Source organism: Anolis carolinensis, chromosome 1 (assembly GCF_035594765.1).
Source record: "Anolis carolinensis isolate JA03-04 chromosome 1, rAnoCar3.1.pri, whole genome shotgun sequence".
In the NCBI taxonomy this organism is placed as follows: Eukaryota; Metazoa; Chordata; class Lepidosauria; order Squamata; family Dactyloidae; genus Anolis; species Anolis carolinensis.
In genome coordinates, this window is record NC_085841.1 from 299,106,564 (window position 1) to 299,127,511 (window position 20,948).

At 40.1% G+C, this 20,948-nt stretch overlaps 1 protein-coding gene across 3 annotated transcripts in view; it reads left to right on the forward strand.

The window, feature by feature from the left end:
• The first annotated feature begins 4,529 nt into the window (after window positions 1-4,529).
• The window catches only part of LOC100557660 (very-long-chain 3-oxoacyl-CoA reductase), a 184,348-nt gene continuing 167,929 nt past the window's right edge, over window positions 4,530-20,948 (forward strand). For all 3 annotated transcript variants that reach the window (XM_062967906.1, XM_062967910.1, XM_062967911.1), the window contains exon 1: window positions 4,530-4,693. The gene's annotated coding sequence lies outside the window, so the exon portion shown is untranslated. The remainder of the gene's footprint in view (window positions 4,694-20,948) is intronic.

Sequence of the window (20,948 nt, forward strand, 5' to 3'; positions counted from 1 at the left end):
TGGCGTCCATGGAATGCCGCTCAGTAATTCCTTCATTTTTTGGAAGTCAGCTCTCTTAAAGTCCAGAATGCGTGTTTGACTTGTCTTAGTTTCAGCATTCCTTTGTATTGCAAACTGCAGGAGCACATGGTCACTTGCCTCTAAGGATCCAACCACTTCAACTGTATTGATCAGGTCTTCCACATTTGTTAAGATTAGATCAAGAGTTGCTGATCCCCTTGTTGCCTCTTCTACCTTCTGGACCATAAAATTATCTGCAAGGCAAGTGAGGAATTTGTTGGACTTTGTACTCTTGGCTGAGTACATAAGCTCCTTCACCATGACAAGATGATAATCCATTGTGGGGGATGACACATGATGGTAGTCTGCATATCAGAAGGGGCTGCAGATTTTGGCTTTTAGTCTAAAACTGAAATTAGTCTGAATTGTTTTGGAAATAGGGATTGGCACCTTGGAAAACTCATTTAAAATGCTGACTAAAACCCAGCCCAGATTCGAAAAGATATGATAGCCATCCACCTACATGTAGTCCTTCGTGTTTCCATACCCAACCCATTGACTCTACACCAGCGTTTCTCAAGGTCGGGACCTGTTGGGTTATCTAAGCAATCATGCATGCATTTTCAATGTGGGATGGTTTGTGTCGTTAGTTTTGTTTGTTGCTTAGTAACCTGAAGCCCAAGCTGCATTCCAATGCTGATGGCACCATTTAGGGGTTTTGCATGTGATGTGGGAAATGGGAGTACACTTCCTGGAGACTTCCTGGAGTGATATATGCCTCTCCTTCCTGCTCTTTGGCTCTCTCTGCTCTTCCTGTTTTCTTGATCCAGCCATGCCATGCTGATTACTCTTTGTTCAGAGATATGTAGTATCCTGAACTGTATTCTTTTGGAGCTAAGATGTTTTTGCCTGTATGACCATCATTGTACAAGATTGTGAGTAAACATATTTTTACTATTTTACTTTTGATGTCTCTGATGCTTATTTTATGCACATGACTCTTTAAAGGGAAAGGGAGGCTGGCTATTTTGCTTTTTTTCTCACCTCTGCTCACATAAACCCCTAGTATTCTGCTTTTTTGCTACTCTGCACCAATATCTAACCATATTGGTATCATAATCCTAACAAGTTATGAATATATTCCTAATAGGACCCCTGAGGGGGGTAGCAAGGGGGTGTCAGAGGGGTCGCCAAAGACCATCAGAAAATACATTCACGTTCGGGCCTATTGAGTATTCATGCCAAGTTTGGTCCAGATCCATCATTGTTTGAGCTCACTGGATGTAGGTGAACTACAACTCCAAAACTCAATGTCAATAATAATAACAATAATAATAATAATAATAATAATAATAATAATAATAATAAAAACCTTTATTTATACCCTGCCACCATCTCCCCAACGGGGACTCGGGGCGGCTTACATGGGGCCATGCCCAGAACAATACAATATAACAAAATATAAAAACAACATATCAAAACACAATTAAACAACACAATAGAAAATAATACAGCACAAAGTCAAAAAAAGCAATAAAAACAAGGGCGGGCTGCATGAACACTAAGTTAAAACTCGGGGTGAGAAAGAAATAAGAATAAAAACCATGGGGACCAGGGACATAAGATAGTGGAACAGTTTGGAGGATAGATGTTGGAGGGGAGTAACAAAAAGAAGTATATGACAGTTACTCTCCAAAAGCACAAGGGAAGACCCATGTCAATACCCACCAAACCCTTCCAGTATTTTCTGTTTGTCATGGGAGTTTTGTGTGCCAAGTTTGATTAAATTTCATCATTGATGGAGTTCAGAATGCTCTTTGATTTTAGGTGAACGATAAATCCCAGCAACTACAACTCCCAAATAACAAAATCAATCCCTACCAACCTCACCAATATTCAAATTTGGGTGTATTGGGTATTTCGTCCAGTGAATGAAAATACATCCTGTATATCAGATATTTACAATACTATTCATAACAGTAGCAAAATTACAGTTATGAAGTAGCAAGGAAAATAATTTTATGGCTGGGGGTCACCACAACATGAGGAACTGTATCAAGGGGTCACAGCATTAGGAAGGTTGGGAACTACTGCTCTACACCACATCTGCAGCTCTGCATAGGCCACTAAGAATGGCTGCCCAGGTCCACCTGCACCAACCCTTTAGAGATGATGTCTGGCTCTTATAAGCTGCCTTCCATTCTGCCAAAAGTACCCGAAGTTGGGGTGGGAGACCCTCAGACGCTCCCAGACCCCCTCCACGTCCATTCAGAGAAGGGGATTGCAAGATCTAATAAGCAACTCCTAAATGTCTAAAAACAAAAAAAAAGTCCACCAAGCGAGTGGAAATTCCTCTGGGCTTGTGCTGTCCTTTCAATGAAACCAACCTGCATCAAAAGCGGCTGCTTGGCTGTTTGTGAATGTACCCTGGCAGGCAGCGCCTTTACCTACGCTCCATTGCCTTGTGTTTGTATGAATGGGGGCTGCGTGTGCTTGCCCACACGTCCACGTGAGGCTCGGGCGACGTTGGGTGGGGGGCTTTTTTTGGGAGGGGTGTGTGCAAAAGCCTGTGTGTGGATGCGGGTGCGCGCAGGAGGGCTTCGTTTGCAAAGGAACTGAGTGGAGACGAGGAAGAAGGCTGCGAGGCTCTTCTGAAGGGTGTCCTAAAATACCCCCGAAATACACACACCTCCCTCCTTTCACTTTCCAGCAGCAGCCTCACTAGGGCCAGTTTATATTGCCCTTCCTCAGCGGCCTGGGATGGGACGGGGGTCCCGATGGATCTGGCATGGGCGAACTTGGGCCCTCCAGGTGTTTTGGACTCCAACTCCCACCATTCCCAACAGCCTCAGGCCCCTTCCTTTCCCCCCTCAGCCGCTTAAGCGTTAGGCTGTTAGGAATGGTGGGAGTTGGAGTCCAAAACACCTGGAGGGCCCAAGTTCGCCCATACCTGGGATAGATCCCTATCTGATGCCTCTCCCCCGTCTCCTGCGGGCACCCTTCAATGGCTCAGGCAAAGGCTAAAAACAGAAAGATGCAACACAAAAGATACCGCAGTCAGCTCGAGCAAAGAGGCTATTTTTAGATCAGGGAAGGGAGAGGAGGAGGAGGGAGGGATGGGGGGGGGGGGGAAAGAGAGAGAGAGAGAAGGGGAGGGCTGCTTTGGGATGTGCTATCTAATCCCACCCACCCTCCTTTTCCCCTTTAGTTCTATTAATGCTTATGTTGTTCTCTTGCTCTTTCATTCGTTCTCCCTCTCTTTTTATGTTGGGAGGGAAATTTTCTGAGGGAGGGGGGTCTTTGTTGTGGAGGGGGGAGGGCACAGCCAAGCCAAGCTGAAGATTCTGGAGTTTTAGAGCTCCTTCCAGCTCGTGGCCTCTCTCTCTTTCTCCCTCCTCCCTCTCTCTCTCTGCCAGTTGAATTAATTTGATACTATTTTTGAAAGTCAGTGTTTCTAAGGGAGACCTAATGACGCAATGACGTCAATGCAGGTCAATAGCACACACTGGAGGAACTGACTGTGCTACAGGGAGCCAGGGGCTGGGAGCCTTTCCCCAACCCAAAAGCCGCTCTCTTTGCTCTTCTTCACACAATGGAAAGAGCCCTTTGCACAAACGAAACGCTCCCCAGTTAGGTATTACACCCAGTTAGGTGTATACAATCCGACAACCCCCCCCCCCCTTTTCTTTCCCTATATAACACGATTCTAAAAGAATGATGCGTGGGGTTTTCACTTGCCAGCCCACACATACGCTTACGCACACCCTCCCTCCTCACAAATCTTTTCCAACTGATCAGACGCACTGCAGTGCAAAAAAGAAAAAGCGTAAGGGGGGGGGGGGGGGGATTGAAGGGAAGCACCCCACCCCTCTACCTGTCAAAGCAGCGTTAATGATATACACACACACATACACACACGTACACTGGGAGGTTGTGAATGCAAGGCATACACGCGCGCTGGGCTCGCATATAGCATTAGGAGGCTATAAATAGCGCCAGCGAAGGTGCGTGCATTGGCAATTTACTCCTCAAAAGTGGGGAGAGGGAGGGAGAGGGTGGGAGAGAGGGTGGGGGGGAGGAAGAGAGGCTCGCAAACGTGGGTGATGAGTGATTCTGCTCTGATCAGTTACTCAGGAGGTGCCTGGATTGGTGGTGTGGGGTGGATGCGTGGGCGGGAGGCGGAGGGGGAGGGGGCTGGCTTCTCCCTGTCTCCAAGTCAGGCAGAGAAGGCGAAATGGGGGGATTCCCCCCCCCCTTTTTAATATATACATATATATATATATATATATTCCCCCCCTTCCTTCCCTCCAACCCGACCACCCCCCTCCGCACCTCTCCTTCTCCTCCTGGAAGAGTACAGAGACACACATTACACGAAAACCTCCCCGCCTTTGGCTCGGGTGCAGCCAGCCACAGCTTCAGACGCCGGAGTTGTCTTTATGTAATTCCCCTCCCCACCCCCCTCCCTCCCTCCCTCCCTCCCTCCTCACACCCTTCTTGCCTCCTTCCTCTTCGCCAAATTTCCCTAGAAAACCCAATCGTTGCAGAGAAGGAACCGGTGTAAAGGGATTTTGTTTTGTTTTGTTGGTTGTTATTTTCTTTTTCCCCAAAAAAACAGCTCTTGTTTTCTTTGGTTGCTTCTCCCCCATCCCACCCCACCCCTTGCACACATAAGTGAAGAAGATTGGGCAAGGTAGGTCCTTCTGCGCTCTCTCGCTCTCTCTCTCTCTCTCTCTCTCTCTTTTTCTTTCTTTCCCTCCGTGTCTCTGTTCTTCCTTTCTGTGTGTGTATGTTTCTATGTGTCTCTCCATGTGTGTTGTGCTTTTTCGCAAAGTTTTCTGATCTCAGTTGCTGGATGCTTTTGCTAAGAGCAGGCTTTTGCTGATTTGCTGTTGCTGCCTGCCTGCCTGCCTGCCTGCCTGCCTGCCTGCCTTTTGGAGAGCTGCACAATGCATTGGCCAGCCTTTTAGGAAAGGGAAAGAGAAAAGTTCTCTTAGACTGCCATGGGTTGTATTTTTCAGGGTGTTTAATGCTTTCTTTTCCCCAGAAAAGAGATCAAAAGAGGGCTGGGTGTCTATATCCGTGGGCAGAGAAAGGCTATGGTTTAGAAAAAAAACATATATCCCAATTAGGAAGAGAAACTGAGCGAGGAGCTGGTGACAACCCTTGCAAGTTTTCCTTTCCTTGCTGAAGCCAAAGGGAAACTTTGACTTTGGGTTGCTGAGAGTTTTCCGGGCTGTATGGCCATGTTCCAGAAGCATTCTCTCTTGACGTTTCACCCACATCTATGACAGGCGAGAATGCTTCTGGAACATGGCCATACAGCCTGGAAAACTCACAGCAACCCAGTGATTCCGGCCATGAAAGCCTTCGACAAAACTTTGACTTTACTAATAACCAAGAATTTTAGGGGCACCTGGAAGACTATGTTTTCTTTAGCATCAGCTTTGGTGGGCTGCAGCCCACTTTGGCAGAGGCACCTTCAGAGGTTGCTGTCCATGGACGCTGAAGCCAGGCAAAACCCTCAGCCTTGCCTCTTTACTCTTAAGCCACCCGTGTAAAATGCTGATGGCATGAAAAGATAAGCCCTGCGCTGCAGAGACTGGACAGAGGGGAGCCAGGAAAAGGACTGCCATTTCTGATCTGGAGAACTCTTCACCACTTGGGAAAAGGCTGGCAGACTTTTGGAGGGGATTATAAGACAGCAAAGGATAAACAAGACTATGCAGAGAGGAAAGATAGACTCCAGCAGCCTTCACTCTTGGATGCCAGAGTGAGAAGCCGCCACAATCTCCAACCACCTGTAGAGGGAAATCTTTATACACAATCATTCCCCCTCCCCACTAGTTGTGTCTCCAGAAGAAAATGAAAGAGAATCTTCCATTCCAAACTTTTCTGGAAGGCAAGGAAGCAATGCAAAAAAACCAAATGTATTCCAGGGTGTCTGTAAATAGCCCATAACCTGACACTTTTCATCTTGCTTGAATGAAGTCAGTGCGGAAGAGGGGAAATGGCACAATGATCCTTGGCATTTCTGGTCCCTTCTGTGATGCTCCACTTGAAGAAGAGACTCTGTCCAGATATGTTTTGCCTTAAAAGTTTTTCTGTGTGGTTCATTTGAAGATGGTTTGCCTTCTAGGCTGACAAATCATACCAATTCCAAAGAGTACATGGGTATGAGTAAACATGTTTGAGAATATGTATTTCTCCATTCAGAATGGTTGGGTGAGATGATTTATTGTCTACTCTTTTGTCCACGGAGACTTTGGTTCAGAAGACTGAAGGAAAGCAGTCCTTACCTACTATGGCCCTGATTCTAACAGTTGTGTCTACTCTACACTGGTAGCTGTTTCACCAGAATGCCATGCAGAACAAACTGCAGATCCAGAGAAAGAACTGCTAAGTACAGCCAAGGATGGAGCACTAGTACACCATATGGACTGCTGCCATCAACTTTCATCGGTACAATATTGGAGCTTATGATTAACAGGGAACAGAGAAAGCTAGAGTTTGGTACCTAAAATTAATATGCAGGATAGAAGACCACCAGTGCAATTATTTATGGCTCTGACTCCAATGGGGTAACTATACAGGTGGTTTCCTAACCATACTACAGTTTCAAATCTTTGAATATGCTCAGTTTTAACTAAGACTTTGAGTCCTTCCATTAGGTCTTATGTCCATGGCAACGCACATAGTATTCTTAATTTGCAATGGGTTACACTCATAGAATCATACCACTGGAAGGGATTGCAAGGACCATCTAGTCCAGCATCTTGCCATATAGGAATACACAACTAAAATACTTCCAAGGTGATTCAACTTCTCCTTAAAGGCATTCAAGGAAGAGTACACTACTGTCCGGGACAGTCTATTCTGCTGTCTAACAGCATTTGCAGGCAAGATGTCCTTCCTAATGTTAGGTGAAATCTCTTTTCTGATAGTTGGAGTTATCTGGCTCATGATCAAATCTCTGGAACAGCAAAAACCAAGCATGCTTCAGTTTTCCACAGAATAACCCTCCCTGTATTTAGATATGATGCTATATCGCCTTTGAATGGTCTCTCCTCAAAGCAAAAGCTCAATCTTTTCTTCTCCAAGCTGTCCTATAAACTACTGAAATCACTTTGAGATGTGATGTTAATATGCCTTCATATGGTACTAGGTGCCCTATAGCATAAATGCTCAACTTCAGCAACCCTCACTTTAACAACTGAACACAAGTCTACAGCTTTTGCCTACGTTGAATCATATAGTTTCTGTAAACGGAACAATGATTTATGTTTCACCACTGTCTCCTACCTACATTATTGCATCAAATGGGTTGGACCATCATCCTCAAAAGACTTTCAGCCATAGATCAAGAGCCTGTGAATTTTTTCACCCTTTTTCATAATCTTTGTCCTACTCAATGTTCCTCCTTACTTTTTTTTCTTCCAGTTGTGTCTTGACTGCACATTCAAAGACAACCCAATCCAAGGAGCCCCTCCCCTCCCCGAAAGTTCCTGCATTGCCAGTGACTTCCGTTCTAGGTAGTCCATCATTGCTTTATCCATGATTAGAAAATCTGGAAATTCTGCCTTAAGTTAATTACGTAGATGTTGTTTTTCTTCAGAATTAAGACCAGTGAAACTGGAAAGGATAATATGACACAATTTTAGGCCAGACCAAAACTGATGGGTGCTTTTTTGAAGCAAAAAACAGCACATGAACTATTTTCATTGGTACGCTAAGCTTCAGACTTGAACTTAATAATGCTATTGTCAGTTCCACGGACCTCCCTTTGGCTTACATACATGCAACTGTACAGAACTGCCCTCTTGAAGAAAAACACTAATGAACACCACCTGTGGTATTCATCTCGCAGTGACCTATGTGTAGGCATGAAATAAACAGAGGTCCCAATACATATTATTAAGGATCTTTCTATAAAGAAATGGAAACAACTATAACTCAGAAGAAAACTAGATGGTGATCAGGTTGATGATCTTTAAAAACTAGTTAGGAAGTCACAGATGTGTTAAGGAAATGTGAAAATGCTGCATTATTAAAGAGGAAGAGCATGATCAACAGTGGGAAATATTGCTGATAATATAAGGCGGGCAGGAGATGCACACACATTTACAGAAAACCACCCACAGAACAACATCTGATTGTAAGACTGCAAACCCCAACAATATTTTGATGCTCTGCGAAGCGTTTTCTGTATTATCTTAGAATTATGAATCTTCTTGCAAACCTCTTCTATTTTATAGTGAATTGTCATGTTCTCCAATTTCACAGCAGGTGATAATGCTCTGATAAGAATGACAATTAATGATTTTCTTGCAGATTACCTAGAATGGAGAACAGCTTTAAAATTTTGCATTATGTGTTTAACGTGTAAACATAAACAACTTTGAATGAAACAAATGCAACAATGCAAAGTCAATAATATATATTTGGTTTAAGCCAGTAATGGCATCACGTAGATAGTTCACTTAACACATATGTATATTTTACTATGGTGTTGATATTGGTATATGTTCATTAAAGGTAGGTAATAACTCTATGTTCTTTCCTATTTGTTCATATCTCACAGCACAGTGGCATTTATTAGATTCACCCTAAGAACATGTCTATCCATCTCAGGAGATACTTTATGATTCTCAAACCACGATTAAGTTAGGTATAAGGACCGTAAGCTTATCAAACTCAAGACTTGGTACCAGTCAGAAGACATAATATTTCAGTCTCACCAAGTTGCTTTGGCATCTATGGCAGAAAATTCAAAATAACTTCTGTCTCTTTCCCTGAGAGTAAAGATTTTTCAATTTACCTCAAAGTTGTTTGAAGCAATTGTCCCACTCTACATTGGGAGCTGAAATTCAAGAAAGTCCTTTGACTATATCTCTAGTCTTTAGTTTGTTCAATTCTTATTTTCGCTTAAACTGCCTTTAAAGCATAATGGTTTAGAAACAACTATATTTTAGAAGCAATAATTATGGAACATACTCTCTACTATCTTGCATTGGGAATTGAGAGTTTTCATTTGGTAGACCTTTCCTTCAAGTTTAAGTCTGAAAAAAGCACATGGGAGGCTGCAAATAAAATAAAATAAAAAGGAAGAAAGGAAGGAAGGGTTGAAATGAGATGTCCCATAGTTTAAAGGACAGAGCAGAACTATAGCTGAATATACAGTTTCTGGAAAAAGTAAAAGAAAAAAAGAAGAGGAGGAGGAGGAAAAAGAAGAGGAAGAAGAGGAAAAAGAGGAAGGGGAAGGAGGAGGAGGAGGAGGAGGAGGAGGAGGAGGAGGAGGAGGAGGAGGAGGAGGAGGAGGAGGAGGAGGAGAAGAAGAAGAAGACGAAGAAGAAGAAGAAGAAGAAGAAGAAGAAGAAGAAGAAGAAGAAGAAGAAGAAGAAGAAGAAGAAGATGCAAAAAGCATGTTGTGCCTACTGAGTCCATGGAATGGAACATACATTTCTTGTCTGGAAATCTATGTTATAGAATGCCATAAAAGGCAGGTTGATACACCTGTTCTGACTGCTAGGTCACCCAATAACATAGCTGCCATATTTCCATTTGTATCTTGTCCGTCTCCTGCCCCCAGCTCCTCTCGCCTTTGCACCAGCAACGGACATTCTTGATATTCTAGTTAGGGCTGAGTCAAGACACTTGGCTGCCTGAAAGAAAAGATAAGATCCTTCCAAACTCCATGTACAAGAGCCGGCCAAATTAACAGCTGCATCCTGCTTCAACATGGACACAACATCTTTCTTTGGATGCAAGAATAGCAAGCTGGCATATAGGTCCTAGGATAAATAAATCTAATATAGATGGCATGCTGATCAGGTTATACTGGAAAAAAAATCTGTTCTTCCATTTTCAGCCTTACAGCATCCCCTGCTTGCCTCAGGATGCTGCCTCACTTTGCCTAGTATCCGGGTCAACCAGATCCTCATATCCCAAATTTTCTGCTACTGCTGCAAAATTTTGGGCAGACACAGGAATAGGAACCTAACACCACTCCCTAGTACACTGAAGAAGTTTGGTGCAGTACAGGAATCCAATGCATAGACTCTCTATTTCTCTTTGTACAGATGGCACAAAACCTAATCAAGGCTTTCGTCCCCCCTGGGGTGCTGGACGTTCAGTATGGTGCTGGCTCTAAACCACAATTTGGATTGAAGGCTTGGTATCTGTGGATTGCCTTAAGCAAGTCCCTAAAACTCAAAGTTGAGTTTCCATGTGTAAACTAAGAAAGATGGTACAGAATAGCCAAATTTAGAGAAATTGTAATAAATATGACATATTTTATGGAACTAGTGAGTGCTCAAAAGACGGGTGATTGGATGGATGCAAAATCTCAAAAATAAATATCCAAAGCAAAATATAATAAGCAGCAGTATTTTTACAGTTTGATTCAAAAAATGTCAAATATTGGCCACATGCAAATGCAAATAAGCATTACATAATGACACCTAATAAGAGTTCTAAAACCCCTATATTTATTATTGAAAGCAATGATGTCTGCTAATAAAAAAGAATAATGGACATGATGGTCTGCAAATGTAGTTCTTTGTGTATCACACACATGGATTTTTGATAATATAGAAAAGCCCAGTGTCATTTCCTTCAAGAATTCATATCAGCCTCCATTACTGCTGAAGACTTTGGTCCATACAATGCATAAGGAACAAACGAAGCATCATTTTTGTATCACAACAGACTCTGCTCATCTAGCTCACAGTTGTACTAACAATGATTCTTCAAGTCTTTTAACCAGGAGTGGTTCTTTCCCAGCGCTACTCCGGAGATGCCAGGCATTGACACTTGGACTCTGCGCATGAAAGCAAATTCTGATCTATGCAGCCTTTCCTCAGGCAATGTTAGATACCTGGATGAATTCATTGTCCTCTATCCAGGATCATTCCAGAGATAATAACCACAATCTTTGTAAGTAGGCATGGAGATCTACAAGCACCAGTGCAAGTAAAATAAATTTAGGCATTTGTTTAGTCATTTATTTGAAAGAGAAAAAGGCAACCACAGCAGGTCTAAGGGCTATCTTTTTGTTCTGGGACTTTCTAGGGGCTGCACTGACTGCCCAAAGTACCCAAAATAAAGAAAGCAAATGTGGCTTTAAGCCTATTTTTGGTTTTGGAAATAGTTAAAAACAATGTTAAACACTGCAGATGGGACAGGAATTATATATAATAATGTAAATATACACTATAGAAAAGAAATATATATTTAAAGCAAATAAATCATAGTTGAAGCAATTGTTCAAAGTTCCAACGCAGTCAAGTAAAAGCAGATATAAACAGCACAGAAAATTAGAAATAAAAAACTATGTGGACTTCTTTTTCCTGCTTCCATATTATGGATATTAATCCTAATTTTCATCCAGATGTTCCATGAAAGAAATCTATTCACAAAATCTTTAAGGTCATTTTGAGGAAACGTCTGCAGTAAAGACTTTTAAGGGGGAAAAAACTGCACTGGAAATACCCTCTCCAGCCCACTCACCAAATACCATATTGCTGAAATAAGAAAATGCTGTGGCCATTTGGAAACAGAAAAGGAGCCGTTGGGTTCAGTTCAACACATGTCATACGTATTTCAATCAAGCTTGGAGAATGGTCATATACACTCAAGCAACAGTAATTTGTTCTCTTCACTACCTGCACCGCAATAATACTCAAGCCCACATCCTATTGTTAGTCTCAATTGGAGTAAGCCTGACAATCGTGTATTTTATCCTCTCCTCCCAGTTTTAATTTGTGTTGCAATTATTTTAAATTAATGTATTAAATACAATTGTTTGTTTAATTTTTATTTAAAAATAGGTTTTAGCTGTGTTTTAACTTGCTTGAACTTTATTTTGTTTTAATTTGTTGTAAGCCAATTTGAGTTCCATTATTGTGAGAAAGATAAGATATAAATAAAATAAGATTAAATATATTGACTCACCTATTCTGCAATTGATTTAATGGGTCTACTTTAGCTGGAACTAACTTGCAGGAGTCAGGTTTCAAACTAGTTAACCAAATTTAAAAGATTCAATTTTTGAACTCACTGTCTCTAGCGCAGTGATTCTCAACCTGGGTTCCCCAGATGATTTTGGCCTTCAACTCCCAGAAATCCTAACAGCTGGTAAATTGGCTGGGATTTCTGGGTGTTGTAGGCCAAAAACATCTGGGGACCCCAGGTTGAGAACCACTGTCTTTAGGGAATCAGTTCCATCTGCTGAAGAATCGTATTATAATGAAAAAGAAACAGGAGCTAATTCAAGAACAATAATCCTTAATGTAGTTTCAGACCTGGGACCCAGCTTGCTCCTGGTCACATATACATATCTTTGTTTATACATATTTGCATCAAAAATATTTATGGTCGAAGTACTCTAGATGCCTGATCACCTAGCACAGGTTGAAGGTATCAACCAGTTGCATCCCCTAACTCATGAGTGAAGGTTTAGGCATTCTGTGATCTCAGAATTGACCCTATAGGTGAAACAAAAATATATGAAGCTTCACGTTTTAAGTAAAGAAGGTTATTATTTAAAAGGAAAATGTACTCTGGAGAAGTTTGTTTTCCATAAATTATTTGAGTGGCTATATTCAATAGCAGCTACATTTTGCAAATTATTTTCAAAGCCAGTGTCAGAGTCTCAAAGAAATTAGCATGTAACCAAGGCCTGTTCCATTTCCGCTAGGTATTATAAGCAAGAAATACCAGCAAAAAGAGATAGACGTCACTGATGCGCTCAATATCAGGATCTGGAGCATATTGTATTGTATGCAATGGGATTTCTAGTAGGTTTGGTTAGTACTGCAGATCACATAAAATATCCCAGATGAGTGGAAACCACTCATTGTTTAAAACTTTGCTACCCAGCAAAACTTAAAACAGATATATTGGATGACAGAGAAAGAGTCAATAAAAAGCAGAGTTGGATGTAAATAATGGAATTTAGAATACTTTCCACAGACCATTGCAAATAGATTGTTTCTTTCTGTGAACTTCTCGTCTTGTCTCATTTGCTATGTGTTTGTCTTCTGTCTCCAGATATTTTAATAGTCTGAGCTGAATCCCTAATAAATACTGTCTTGCAAATGCTTCAAGCATTGTTTATATTTATTAGACACAGAAGTGTGCTTCAGTTCTGGATTTCTGTACTGGAGATAGGTTGAGTTAAATGACCCTTGGGATGCCTTTCAACTTGATAGTTTTAAGATTTTGTGAGAATATAAGATGAGCTCTACTGAATAGGAACAAAGGCCCATATAGTCTAGCATACTCTTTTCCACCGTAGTCCACCATTTACCTTTGAGAAGCCCATGGCAGAAGATGAGAGCAATAGCCCTCTCCTGTTGTGTTCCTCAATTTCTCCACCCATATAGAAATCAACCTCTTGATATTGAAGGTATGGGGCTATTGTTTTTCTCCAGTATAAAAACCACTTATAAGTACTGCATTCCAATCTAAAACCCATGTGGATGGAAGAAAACTTTGTTTGTTCAATGGAACATAGTGCCAAGTAAACCTGATTAGGAGAGCTAGGGTGTGTAATGGTTGAGTGTTGGACTATGACTCTGGCCATGGGAATCCCTGGATGACCATGGGCAAGTTGCACTCTCTCCATTTCAGTGGAAGACAAAAGCAAACCCCCTTTGAATAAATCTTGCCAAGAAAACCCAACATTGGATTTGCCAGAGGTTTGCCATAAGTCAAGAATGAGTTGAAGGTACACAACAAGAAATATGTTTAGGATCATGGGATTCAATACAATAGAATATCTATCCCAAATAACGAGACAGATCTGTTTGCTCTCAGAACATTTATTTTCATATTAATAGTCATAGTCCTCTCAAACCATTCTGCTCTGAGGGGCAGGGAATATTCTTCATAATATATTTCATGCTGTCTTAATATTATATATTATATATACAGGGCATGCTACCATTGTTGGATAATTCATATAAATAACTAAAAACATACAAATCTATTTGCTTTAAGGTGTGTTGCAGTCTCTTACGAGAAATTTCTTTTGGCAGAAAGTGTCAGTTTTTGTTTCACTGACTGGACCAAGTGATATTCATATTTGATGTTTTATATTGTTTCATTAGAATCTATATTTCAAAATCTTCAGGCTAAAGGATACCAATGGAAATGAACTACTTGGTCATCTGGTTTCCAGATAAGCTGTACTGTGCTTGGCAAAATAACCAATTCTTTATCAGAAGTTGTAAATATCTGAAATACCAACCATAATGGGGAACTATTATCTGAAGGCCGGTGTCCGGCCTTATACACTCAGGCCAGTGGTAGTTTGCCTGGTCCAGAACAGTTTCTTCTGGTCTCTATTATCTCAAGCAATAAGAGTTTCTCCACAATTAACTGGAGATGGTAGGGTCTGAACTTATGTGTGCAACCACAAACAATATATTTTAGCACAGGTGACCTCCTCTTCAATTGAATTATGATCACAACACCACAATGGACCATATTTTGAAAAGGAATAGTAAAAACATTTGTTGACAGTACAGAAATGGCAAACTGGCTCAGTCAGTTCTATGTTTTTTATACTAGACTTTGTATTTCATTTTGGTGTGTCTATGTTGGATGGTAATAGCTTTCACTAACCTGGTGCCTTCCAGATTGTTGACCTACAGCTCCCTCAGTGCTCCACCAGTAACAATATATCTAAAGGCTGGCTCATATCGATAATCCCTCTCCTTTTATATGTTTGCTATGTCTCCTACACAAATGGGCAAGTAGTGGTCCTTCAGATATCACAAGACTTCCCATCATCCACCACCACTACCCATGCTACTTAGGGGAATTACAATCCAACAATATTTGAAGGGACTCATGTTGATTACCAGGATTTACTATAGTCCAGTAAAACAAACAATCTAAAATTACAAAGGGGGATATATATATATATACATACATACATACATACATACACACACACACACACACACACACACACACACACACACATATCAACCAGGCATTGAATAATTTTTAAGATAATCATAATTGTGTTAGTCTATTTTTGAAGTAAATTCAACTTCAGGAAAAACATAGCTATGAAAGACTATAGCAGTGATTCTCAAACTGTGGGTCCCCAGATGTTTTGGCCTTCAACTCCCAGAAATCCTAACAGCTGGTAAACTGACTGGGATTCCTGGGAGTTGTAGGCCAAAACATATGGGGACTCACAGGTTGAGAATCACTGCTATAGTCTTTCATAGCTATGCTTTTCCTGAAGTTGAATTTACTTCAAAAATAGACTAACACAATTATGATTATCTTAAAAATTATTCAATGCCTGGTTGAGATATATATATATATATATATATATATATATATATATATATATATATCCTTTTGTAATTTTAGATTTTGTTTTAGTTAGGCAAAAAAGGGTTGCCTTACATTAACTACTTTTATTTAGTCTTCCTTTTTGTGCTCCAAAGGTTTGGCACAAATCTATAACTCTCTCGACATTTTGCAATTATAGCCTCATCACTATGTCATTTCCTCAAGAGCATGGCCAAAGGTTTTTTATTCTAAGGATCATGAGCTTTGTCTGTAGGATGTTTTTGTTGAATATCTATATCAACAATTCTAGTTAGTCCAAATTAAAGTATAAAGTGGGTTTAATACAGAAATGTTTGGAATATAAGTGTTGCTTATTTTATGAGATATTAAAGTGTTATGATTCTTTAAACAGATTGTCTCTTGCTAATTTCATTACACTGATGATGCCCTTCTGTCAATCCCAATTATTTTCCACCCCAAATGTTTGGGTGAAGACAGAACTCAGTTTAACACAGCTATCACTTCTACCCTTCTAGAACATGTTCTGAATGTGCAGACTCAAACTTAAAAAAGATACATTCATTTTTTTTTTACAAAAAGGGAGTATTGTAATATGTTGAATATGCTTCTTTTGACACCAACCAACCAATATAGCTTCCATGGAATTGTGCTTCTATGATGTGGCCTAGAAATTAGGAACTGATTTGTATTATAGGGCATATAATGGCCATTGGTCCGCCTAGCCAATGGCTTACTAAATGTCCATTGTCTTGTCCAATTGTTTCCAGCTCCAATGCTTAAAAAGCTCTAATAGAAAGGCTTAAATTGTTGTTTGTATGTGTAAAGCAAGTGCTGACCACCAAACTATTGGCTCTCCTAACCAAAGATCTATTATCTAATAACTTTGTTGAGTGGTATGCATTTATGATTTAATTATAAAAAAAAGGTTAAAATAAATTCACATAGCATGTATATACGAGATGATAGAGGGCTAGTCTTAAAACTTGCTGTAGAAGATTTGTGAAATACAGCTGCTATTTTTGCAGATAGATAATGATAATAGTGACGTGCAATGACGTTAATCTTTCTTAGGTAAGATGTCTGAGTTTACTTTTCATTCTTTTTTTAAAAAAAGTTAAACACAACAAACATATATCTAAAGAACAAGTGAAGAGTCTATGATTATAAAATGGGCTGAAGCAACTCAGTGAGTCTTCTACCTCCAGCACATACTTTTCTAGAATAGAGAATACGAATCTGATTTGTCTGTTGATCTACAAATTCAGTTAACATTTACTATGCCTATTAGTGAGGACTTATGCTAGTTTGGACTTCTGGCATGTAGATTTCTCTATTTCAAGCCAAAATGTACATACCATCAAATCTACATTTGAAGCAATGGGTGTCAATGTGTTTATGACGCATTTATATTAGTATCTATTTTTAGTGACTTGTTTTTAATGAATATGTTCAGAATCGAAAACAACAAAGAATCTCATGGCATCTTGAAAACTAGCACACTTATTATAGCATGAATGTAAACATAAAGTTCACAATGTAATAAATGTGTTAGTCTTTGACGAACTGTGGGATATCTTTCTGCCTCTGCAATAAGAGACATAACCCATCTGAAAGTCAAGCTCACTTATCTACTGGAGTTGATGGATGTGAGTTTAAGGTAAGGAAAGGTAAAGTGACCCATGGATGTTCATAAATAGTACATACCCTGCCATCATTTTATTTGAGGAGGGATATAGAAATGTTTCTAATTAACATCTGTCAGCCCTGGACACTGTCGTACATTATTTAGTTATTTATTTATTTATTTATTTATTTACAGTATTTATATTCCGCCCTTCTCAACCCGAAGGGGACTCAGGGCAGATCACATTATATACATATAGGGCAAACATTCAATGCCCATATACACATAGAACCGAGACAGAGACAGGCATAGAGGCAATTTAACCTTCTCCTGAGGGGATGTTCGATTCTGGCCACAGGGGGGAGCAGCTGCTTCATCATCCACTGTGACGGCACTTCCTCATTCCAATGTCGTAAATTAGTTAAATTTGCTTCCCCACTTATTTCCTACTTGATAGATGCAACTATCTTTTGGGTTGCTAGGTCAGCAATGAGCAGGGGCTATTTTTTATTTTTTAATTGACGGGTGCTCACCCCGCCACGGGCCGGCCTCGAACTCATGACCTCATGGTCAGAGTGATTTATTGCAGCAGGCTGCTCACCAGCCTGCACCACTGCCCGGCTGTTATAATGTTATAATGGAAAATATTATCTGAGACTCATTGAATAAGTAACATATACTTCTCGTATGTCCATGAAGCTCTGGAGTGATAAGATACATCTCCAACATTTGGCAGCATCACTGCTGACTGTATGGACCCATAAATCATGCAGAAACTACAAGTGAAAATAAACAAGGAATTAAATGTGTGAGATTAGCAACTGAATTTTTTAAATCCAAATTATAACTGAAATAGACTTCTCTTTTTCCGGTTTGGAAATATCTTATCATTTTAGATCAGTTTATTTAAGAAAATGAAGGATTTATTAAAATAATTATCTGTGTTTTTAAGTTGAAGGACTTTGTTAAAAATGGATGAAAACTGTGCAAATTAATCAAAACTCTACCTTCTTTAGATTCATACAAAGTGCTAGTATATCACAATGTTTAGGTTTGTAAAATAACTTCTTAAGGGGTAAAGAGCTGTTTTTCAGCACCGTGGATAGTTCTCATGATACACTATTATTCCATTTTCTGGTGGAAGCCATAGTTGTTCCATCTGAAAAGGAATGATAATACACCTCAAAATGGAGAATTGAGTAGGTGGTCCGTAGATTTTATTTCTCCCTTTTATTACCTTGCCTTAGATCTTTGGAAAGCAAAAGATTGCCGATAAGCGTATCATATCAAGTTGAAAGATAACGCCTTTTTAAAAGACATATGACGATCAAGAGAAGCAAGAATAGCAATGAGTGGATTTCTATAAGATTCCATACTCTTGAAACAAATGAGTTTTTTGGCTCTGCCTTTTCATATGTGATGTACAAACGGGACTGAGACAAGGATATCATCCATAGCACCTATTTTTAAAAAATCAAAATATTTTCTATGTTGTCGAAGGCTTTCATGGCCAGAATCACTGGGTTGCTGTGAGTTTTCCAGGCTGTATGACCATGTTACAGAAGCATTCTCTCCTGACGTTTCATCCACATCTATGGCAGGCATCCTTAGTGGTTGCCTGCCATAGATGTGGGTGAAACAACAGGAAAGAATGCTTCTGGAACATGGCCATACAGCCTGGAAAACTCAAAGCAACCCAATTTTTTTCTTTTACTAGAATATTGAGCACCATCTATTTTTCAGTTGTTGTCTAGAACCTAGAATATAGAAAAAAGTTACTGTTAGATAACTAAAATACCAATGACAGGGCTACAAGAGGAGAAATATTAATAGATGAGACTAAATTGCAAATAAATTGACAAATCTTCAAAGTAATCTAGAAGAATCTAATAAATAGATTAATACTGAGGCTTGCCACCCAGACAATACCATTTCTTCTTCTTTGTTTTGCTTTGATTTGGGGTACTGAAATAAAATAAAGTTATGAAACAATCTTCCTAGACACTGATAATGGCTAGACCATGCCATAAACTGGTAGAATGAAAGGTTAAATCTGTTAATCTTGATGAACCTGTTACATTAAAGAAAAGCAGGCCTTGCTTCAGGAATATATGTATAAGTATAACATGTATAAGTGTTATGATAATTCTAACCCTAATATTTTCTTTAATCCAATGATTTAGTAATTAATATCTGGCCAGATGACCCTTCCAAAGCTTCTCCTGAGCACCAGTGAGACCAAGGCTGTTTAACCAACTTTCTTGATTATTACATCAAGAATATGTATCTGTTTCTGTACATGCACACATGAATGTACAGCTTGTTGGGTTTTTAAAAGGATAAAGGCAAATCGGGCATCTGGAATAGGCTGGCAAAAGATTTGCATCCTGCTGCATTTGTTGACTTGTTATAGGTGCATGGTTTTTGATGCTTTATGGGGATTCTGTATTGATCTGATTCTTGTATGTCACCTTGTGTGCCTTCTGAACAAGAGCTGACTCATAAATAAAAAGGAAAAGCCCTGGTTGAAGTACGTGGGAACATGCTATGTCACTGCATTTGATCTCAATTGCCTAAAATCAAAGACTGCAGCTAGATGATGCTTTTCAAGCTAAATCAGACTGCTTTATATTACCATTATTTCAGGTACAGTCTTTTTACCTAAACCTATAAGCTACTTCCAACATTACTGTCTCAGTTGCAGTAATTAGCAAGGCTGGTGACTCTTGTTGCTTCATCAGTCACAGTCTATAGATATTAGGAAAGAGTCTGTTAGTGTCCATGTGTGTCTGTCTGTTTGTGAGTGTGTGTGGTTTCAACAGCAAAGAGCTTACTGTGCCTGATTATCTTTTCATTTAGTCTTTTTCCATTCATTCAGATAAAGTGTAGTGTAGGCTAGTTAGAATGTAATAGTCATTTGACTCCATGGTTCACCGTGTACCTTTTTCAAATCCGTCGATTCCACTCTGATCCACGTTCTCTTGGATGCGTACGTGCCTGTGTATATGTTTTCTCAACACTATCGCCCACATACTTTTTTCCATTTTTACCCAGATGCCTTGTGCCAAACTCCCCCAAACACGAGATCTTTAAAAATAGCAGCAGCCCATTGAGCTCTGCTTTGAAGATGTTTTTTTTTCTTCCAAAAGTAGTAGAAGAAGAGACAAAAATGTCCATTCTGCTTCAAAAGTCCTGATTAATCCACTTGAGGATATACAGTGGTGTTCCCTCTCCACCCACACCTATCTTTCAACCTCAATGTTTATTTTTCCTGCCTGTATTTGTAATCTGGATCTTTGTAGACACATTTTTAATGGAGATGAGGGGAGGGAGTACATTTGTTCTTTTGCCTCTCCCCCTCCCCTCTAATCTGGATCATTGCTCTCTGTAGCTGATTCCGTGGGAGACCAAGCAGAGTGCGTGGGTGCAGAATATAGAAAGCCAGAGCCATAGAATCTGTTATTTGCGTCACTCTAGGAGACAGGGCTGTTTGCCTGACAAATATACAGAATTAATCCTAGTTTTATCAATATATGGCTTTTGCTACTGTAGCCAACAAAAGGGTGAGCCTGGTGTGTTGTAGCTGTGCCTCTGCAAGGATAGGCAAAAAGCACTGCTGAACATTATTTTTCACCAGATTTCCCAGTGTGTGGGTGAGCTAGTAGAAGGGAGGGGCTGTTAAAATGCGGCCAACACTCCCCTCTTGTTTGTTTGACAAATATGCAACATCTCAGGGTTTCTATCTATCCTTGTCCCTCTCCATTTTTCTGCTACATCAAAATACAGAAATGTGTGTGTTGGGGGGGGGGGGCTGGGAACTGTCCCACTTCCCTGCACAAGGCTTCCCTACACAGTCTGCTTTGGCTGGCTTTGCAATTCATTTCTGGAAGATGTGCCTGTGTGTTTTAAAATACACCCAGCTCCCTGCATGCCCTTTGCACAACACCTTTGTCTCCCCTCCCTCCCATGCCTTGCATTGTGTTTGTCT